Consider the following 6,000-nt stretch of genomic DNA (forward strand, 5'->3'; position numbering starts at 1 on the left):
GCGCACCGGTTCCTATTTTGGGGCGCTCAAGCTAGATTTGGGTCGAATTGTAGGATGACTAGATAGGGAATTTGGGAAAAACTTGTAACAGGCATAACTTACTCATTTTTTGGCAAAATGAGGTGCAAGAAGAACCTGTATGGGGGTTTTTGATAGTTCTGGATCAATTGGAGACATAAGTTCTGTTGTTTGAACATTGTAAGGCCACACAAGCACACTTTTGAGCACTTAATGAAAGAAGCCCTACATTGGAAGATGGACTAGGAGATGTAGCCCAAGAGAGTGGTGAACTCCTTTATCATGTTTTTGTTATGTGTTTCAGATATGGTTATTTGTCTTTCTTTGGCTGTAAAATTTGGTTCAAAAACACTTATTTATGTCTTTAGTAAATTGGTCCATTGCACAAAACACATATAAATTTTACTTGCAATTTATTCAAATCTTTAAGTTTCAATTACAATTAATTTTGGTATCAAATCACAGGTTATTGTGAAGGTTTGATTTGTTTGCAAGTGTTTTTATGATGCTTGCAAGGTTGAATCTTAAAAGAGGAGAATGAGAACTTGTGGAGCTAAGATCTAAAATTGTTTCAAGGAGAAAAAACACACCTCAAGCTTCAATAGTCATGGAACAAAAGAAGGTCTTGAAGGGATGTTTGAAGATGAAAAAGCTTTCAAAAAATCATTCTTTGAGATGTTTGAAATGGTAAAGGTTCTTTATGAAGAGAGAAATGCAAGGTTGTATGGAGAGAGCTCAAAACATCCAAAAGGATATGGAGGAAAAGGAGACAAGCCTCCAAAAGGGAATGGAGGGAATGGTGACAAACCACCACCTTCACCTCCATCATCCTCATCCTCATCTTCTACTTCTTCTACCCTTTCACAAACACCTCCAAATTCTCCAAAAGGACATGGTAAAACTCCTTTGTTAAAGCTTGATATTAAGTTTGAATTTCCTATGTACAATGGAGAGGTAGATGCTGAGAAATTAGATAATTGGGTTCATCAGATTGAAGTGTATTGCAAGATACAAAGAATCAAGGATGATGAGACCAAAATTCAACTTGCTTCTCTTAGATTGGAAGGTGCGTCACTTATTTGGTGGGAAGTCAAAAGTCAAGAGGGCATGAAGAAAAATGGTAAGGTTTTATCCTCTTGGGATGATTTTTTTGTTGCAATTAGAAGGTAATTTTATACATTAGCATACATGCATAAAGATATCATGGACTGGCAAAACTTTAGGCAAGATAAGGGGCAAAATGTGCAAACTTATACTCAAGAATTTAGGAAAAGAGATTTGATTTTGGGTATAGATTTGTCCTCTCAAGATACTTTGCTCAAATACACTGGAGGAAGTATTGATACCATTCTCATGTTTAACCCTACAAAACTAGATGAAGTTTGTGTACAGGCAACTCATTTAGAGGCAAGAGGGAAAAATGTTTCTAAAGAAACTAGTGAGAAGTCATTCAAGTATGGAGAAAAAGGAAAAGGGAAATTTAAAGGCAAGGATAAGAAAAATGTTGCAGTCAAGAAAGAAGGAGAAAATATCACATGTAAACATTGTTCTAAAGAAGGCCATGATGAAGACCACTATTGGAAACTTCATCCTAAGATGAGACCCAAAAATTTTAATAACAAGGAGAAAGAAAAGATTGTTGCAACTACACAACAAGATTTAGGTTCTGATTCCAGGGATGAAACAAAGATCACAACCATGGGTTTGAAAGGTAAGGACATTGCAAGTACTAGTTCTTCAAATTGTCTCAATGATACTCAATATGAAAAAACAAGAATAGAGATTTTCCACATTAGAGTCATTTCAAAACATACCAAGATAGATACATTGTTTGATAGTGGTTCACAAGCAAATCGTACCTCAGAAGACATTGTCAAGAAGTTGAATGTAGAAATCATTCCTCATCCTAAACAAGGAAATGTATACTTAGATTTGCAATCACTGCAAACTTTCTTGATGAGGTTGAACTTGATGTAGCTCTTCTTGATATATGCAGTATTGTTTTGGGAATTCCATATCTTTATGATAGGAGAGCTATTTTTCATCACCATGAGAACAAATACCATTTGTTCAATAATGGGATTGAGTACATTGTTAGAGTGCGTAACAAGAAATTGACTTTATCTCTTGTGAATGTTGGACAAATGAAGAGGATTGTTAATGCTAGTCAGAATTTTGCATTGTTAATATTCAAGCACAAAGATGTTGAGGAACCTAAATCCTTTCAAGCATATGAATCAAGTTTGAAATCTGATTTCATTGAGGTTTCTAATTCATGTGATAATATGTTTCAGGAGTCTAACAAGTTTCCTCCTAAAAGAGGTAAACAAAATGAAGTGCAATTGCAACAGGATGCTTCATTGTTGAACATTGGTATGAACAAGCCAGTGTTAAAGCATGCAAAGGTCAAAAATAAAATGCAAAGGCTATTTGACAAAGAGGACATTGGTTCTAAAATATATTCTTGTGGGTTTCATAATTTTGTGGCTTTGAAGAAGGATGGTTCATGGCGATAGTGATCACATTTCGTGAAGAGTCAAGCCAAGTACAACGCTAGACATTTGAAGCATCGTTATGGCGACAATGTTCAAGGTGAAGTGAATTTTAAATTGAATAAGTTTCCTTTGATTGAAGACCGAGGAGGGAATGTTTAGATTCCTTCAAGGGCAGTTTTCTTTTCTGAAAATCTTGGGAAACTACAGTAAGATGTCATATTTAACAATAAGACAAGGACTCCAAAATCAAGGAAAGTGATGTACTTTCATGAAAACCTCAAAGTGACAAATCCAAGCAAAGGTAAGTGGATTAAGATTGGAAGGGTGAGAGAACTGTACCCTCATCAATTTTTTGATTGAAAATGAGCTTTTGGAGTTCCAAAAGCTTCCAATGGGGAGTGATCCAAGGGATAAAAATAGTGCTCAAAATTTAAAGTGTGCAACAGAGCTCGAAACCTGAATGATTGGATATATATCAGTGATCTGAATCCAATGCAAATCGTTTCACTCAAAACCGATATCGTATTCTCCCAATATCGCGTTCTGATCGATTTGGCAAAGAACTAAAATTTTTAAGTTTTGGGTTGCAAGTACACCTTGTAGATTTCGAAGTGATAGACATTGTCGATGACAACAATCCCTATCCCACGCTACTGGGAATAGATTGGGCCACTGATATGAATGGAGTGATAAACCTGAAGAAGCATAAAATTATCTTTGAGAAGAAGGCACTGCGCGTAGTGGTACCCTTAGACCCTGCGGAAGGAGCGTGCTACACAGAGCCAGTGCGCGATGACAAGAGAAACGACAAGCTAGACTGTATCTATAAGATAACTTCTCGGGAACATGATTGGGTTAATCCTATAGTAGATGGTAGAATTTTGTGGGAGCGCAAAGCTCCTGCACATCAGATTCGGATGAGGAAACAGAATGATGGCAGAACCGGTGACACGAGGTAACCACGCTCAATTGCAACATGATAGTGAGATCATTGCACTACGTGACAATAGAGGTAAGGGATCTACCTATGTATGAAGGGTTGACAACGGTGGATGAATTTCTGAACAAATTTGAAAGAGAAGTGCCAGAATAGCAGTGTTTAGACGCTATGAAATGGGCACTGCGCTCTACGCCTGCAAGGTGGTGAGGTACGCATCAAAGAATTTTTTACGACTGGCGCGTACGCAGAAGGATCATGCGCTTACGATTTGGGAAGCCTCAATGTGGATGGAAGTCGGGTATGATGGACGAAACAGCATGTGTGCCCACCTCTCTAGATGGGTACAGGCGTATGGTACGCAACCTGCACAAACGCACACCGTCCTCACTATAGGAAACAGAAACAACAAGTAGGAATGGGCAAGACGAGGGTGCAAACGACGAAGTGTGATAAGACCAAGCGCACCGAAGATCATACGCTGGGAATCCTTTGACAAGGTATGCGAAGTTTTGAACACGGTCTACCAGGCAAGACGTATTGACTAGGACCTGCGCGTACCAATGGTTCTATGGGCTTATAGGACCATGTGCAAGACCCTGACCGCGCGCGCAATTCCAAAGCTGAAATATGAAGTAGGGGCTATAATCCTTGGGAAGCATGCGAAGCCTAGTCCACGAATAGAACCACCCATAGATATGACAGTCCGCGAAGCACGGAACGAAGGAATCACACAGCCGTGAGAAACAGAACACATAATACTTGAGGAAGAAATCCAACGAGGAAACCTTAGACTTCGCGAACTTGAAGAAGACTGGGTACGGCTAAGGGAGAAAAGCGCTTTGATGGACGTGGAGGTCAAGAAGTTGGAAAATGAAATAAAGGAAGCATTTCTCGTTGAAAAACCAAGGATGGTAAGGCAAGGTGCGTACGATCATACTGAAAAATTGGAAAACTATCGTCGTGAACTGGTTAGTTTGCTGCCTTGGCTTGGACCACATATCACCAAATGTAGTGACTAGGGTAACGCATTGCAAATAGTAGAGTGTGTGATGCCGATCACCATAATGGAAGATGGGGATTCTCCACGAACCATGATGGAAGACATGATTTTGGCCTGCACGGGTGGTGCGACCACCTGACTAGCTGTAGGAAGAATAGTCTTAGCACTCTAGGCAGTTGAAAGGGAGCGCGAGACTATAAAATATTCTGCTTGGGAGCTACGCAATATTGGGGATACGTGTAGAAGCAGAGCATCACAGGGTCTGCAACCGCGCACGGAGGGCTGCGCTGCCGTGCGGATTGGGCGGAAAGTGACCATTGGTGTCACTGTTCACGATGGGATGTTCGATTTGAGGCCAAATGGAGCGGGCGACAGGCATTTAAGACGTGATTTATGGGAAATATTTGGGAAAATATGCAGCCAAGAAAGCATTAATGGCCCGAAATTGGGGGGAAAAATTGAATTTGAATTCAAAAGGCGCTATAAAACACAAAGGGCTGGCCAACGAACAACCCTTGGTCATTTGAGAGTTGAGCGTCTGAGCAGAGCACTGAGCATTGAGAGCTGAGCGATAATTGAGCCCCTAAGTTCGCGAGTGACAGAATACAGCCTAGATATGATGACGGCCACTAAGGATGGGTTGGGAATTGAAGAAGTAACTGTCGGCAAGGCTGCGTAGACCCAAATGGCAGAGGATGTTCCAGAAGGCACTGGGGTTGTGGCAGAAATCCCCAAATCACTGCGAACGCTGAGGCCCAAGAAAGATAAATAGGCAATGGCTCCAGTGCGCGTGTCCTTAAGAAACCCGCTGCGCAACAAGCTATCAATGGCAGAAGAAGGGAAAGCTGTCACAATTAGCACAGATGAGGAAGAAGAAGACTTGCAGGCCCTGGTCGCCGCAGAAGAAGACATGGAGGAGGATATCCAACCATTACGCTCTGCAACGAAACTGCCCGCATATGTCCCTCCACGGAAAGGGAAGACTAAAGTGCCGAAGAATCTGGATGAAACCAAGAGTCCGCTCCAGACCCCACTCCTCCCAGACGGCATCGTGTTTGAAGGCACACACCTGGGCCGCGTGCCAACCATGAAGTTCGAAGACTGGGACCTCGCTGACCGCGAGAAGTTCCCTCATCTGGAGACTGCAACTTTGATGAAGCAGAATACTGAGGGGGCGGTGATAACGTTAGAGCCGCGAAAATGGCTGCGCGGTGTGGAAAAGGCTGGGTTGCTACACTTATTATGGATACCACATTTCCACCGTGCACCCATCACCATTTTCATCATCAGGAAGCTGCTCTACCTGGTGCATGATGGGTATCTATGGTTGGAGGAGCCTATTCCCATCACGGCAGACCTCATTCATCGTATTTCTTGGCTCCCCTGTAAAGGAAAGGACCCCGCGATTATAGTCGGAAAGGAAAACGATTTGGCTCTCGTAGAAGCCATGAAGGCGAAATGCAAGCTAGAGAAGAAGAAGAGGGGCTACACCATCTCCAGCATCAAGGACAAAGGAGTGCGCGTAGCAACCCAACTCCTGGCTGGAA

This window comes from Pinus tabuliformis, chromosome 5_1 (assembly GCF_031772625.1).
Source record: "Pinus tabuliformis cultivar Carrire ecotype Pingquan chromosome 5_1, CPIR1, whole genome shotgun sequence".
Taxonomy (NCBI): domain Eukaryota; kingdom Viridiplantae; phylum Streptophyta; class Pinopsida; order Pinales; family Pinaceae; genus Pinus; species Pinus tabuliformis.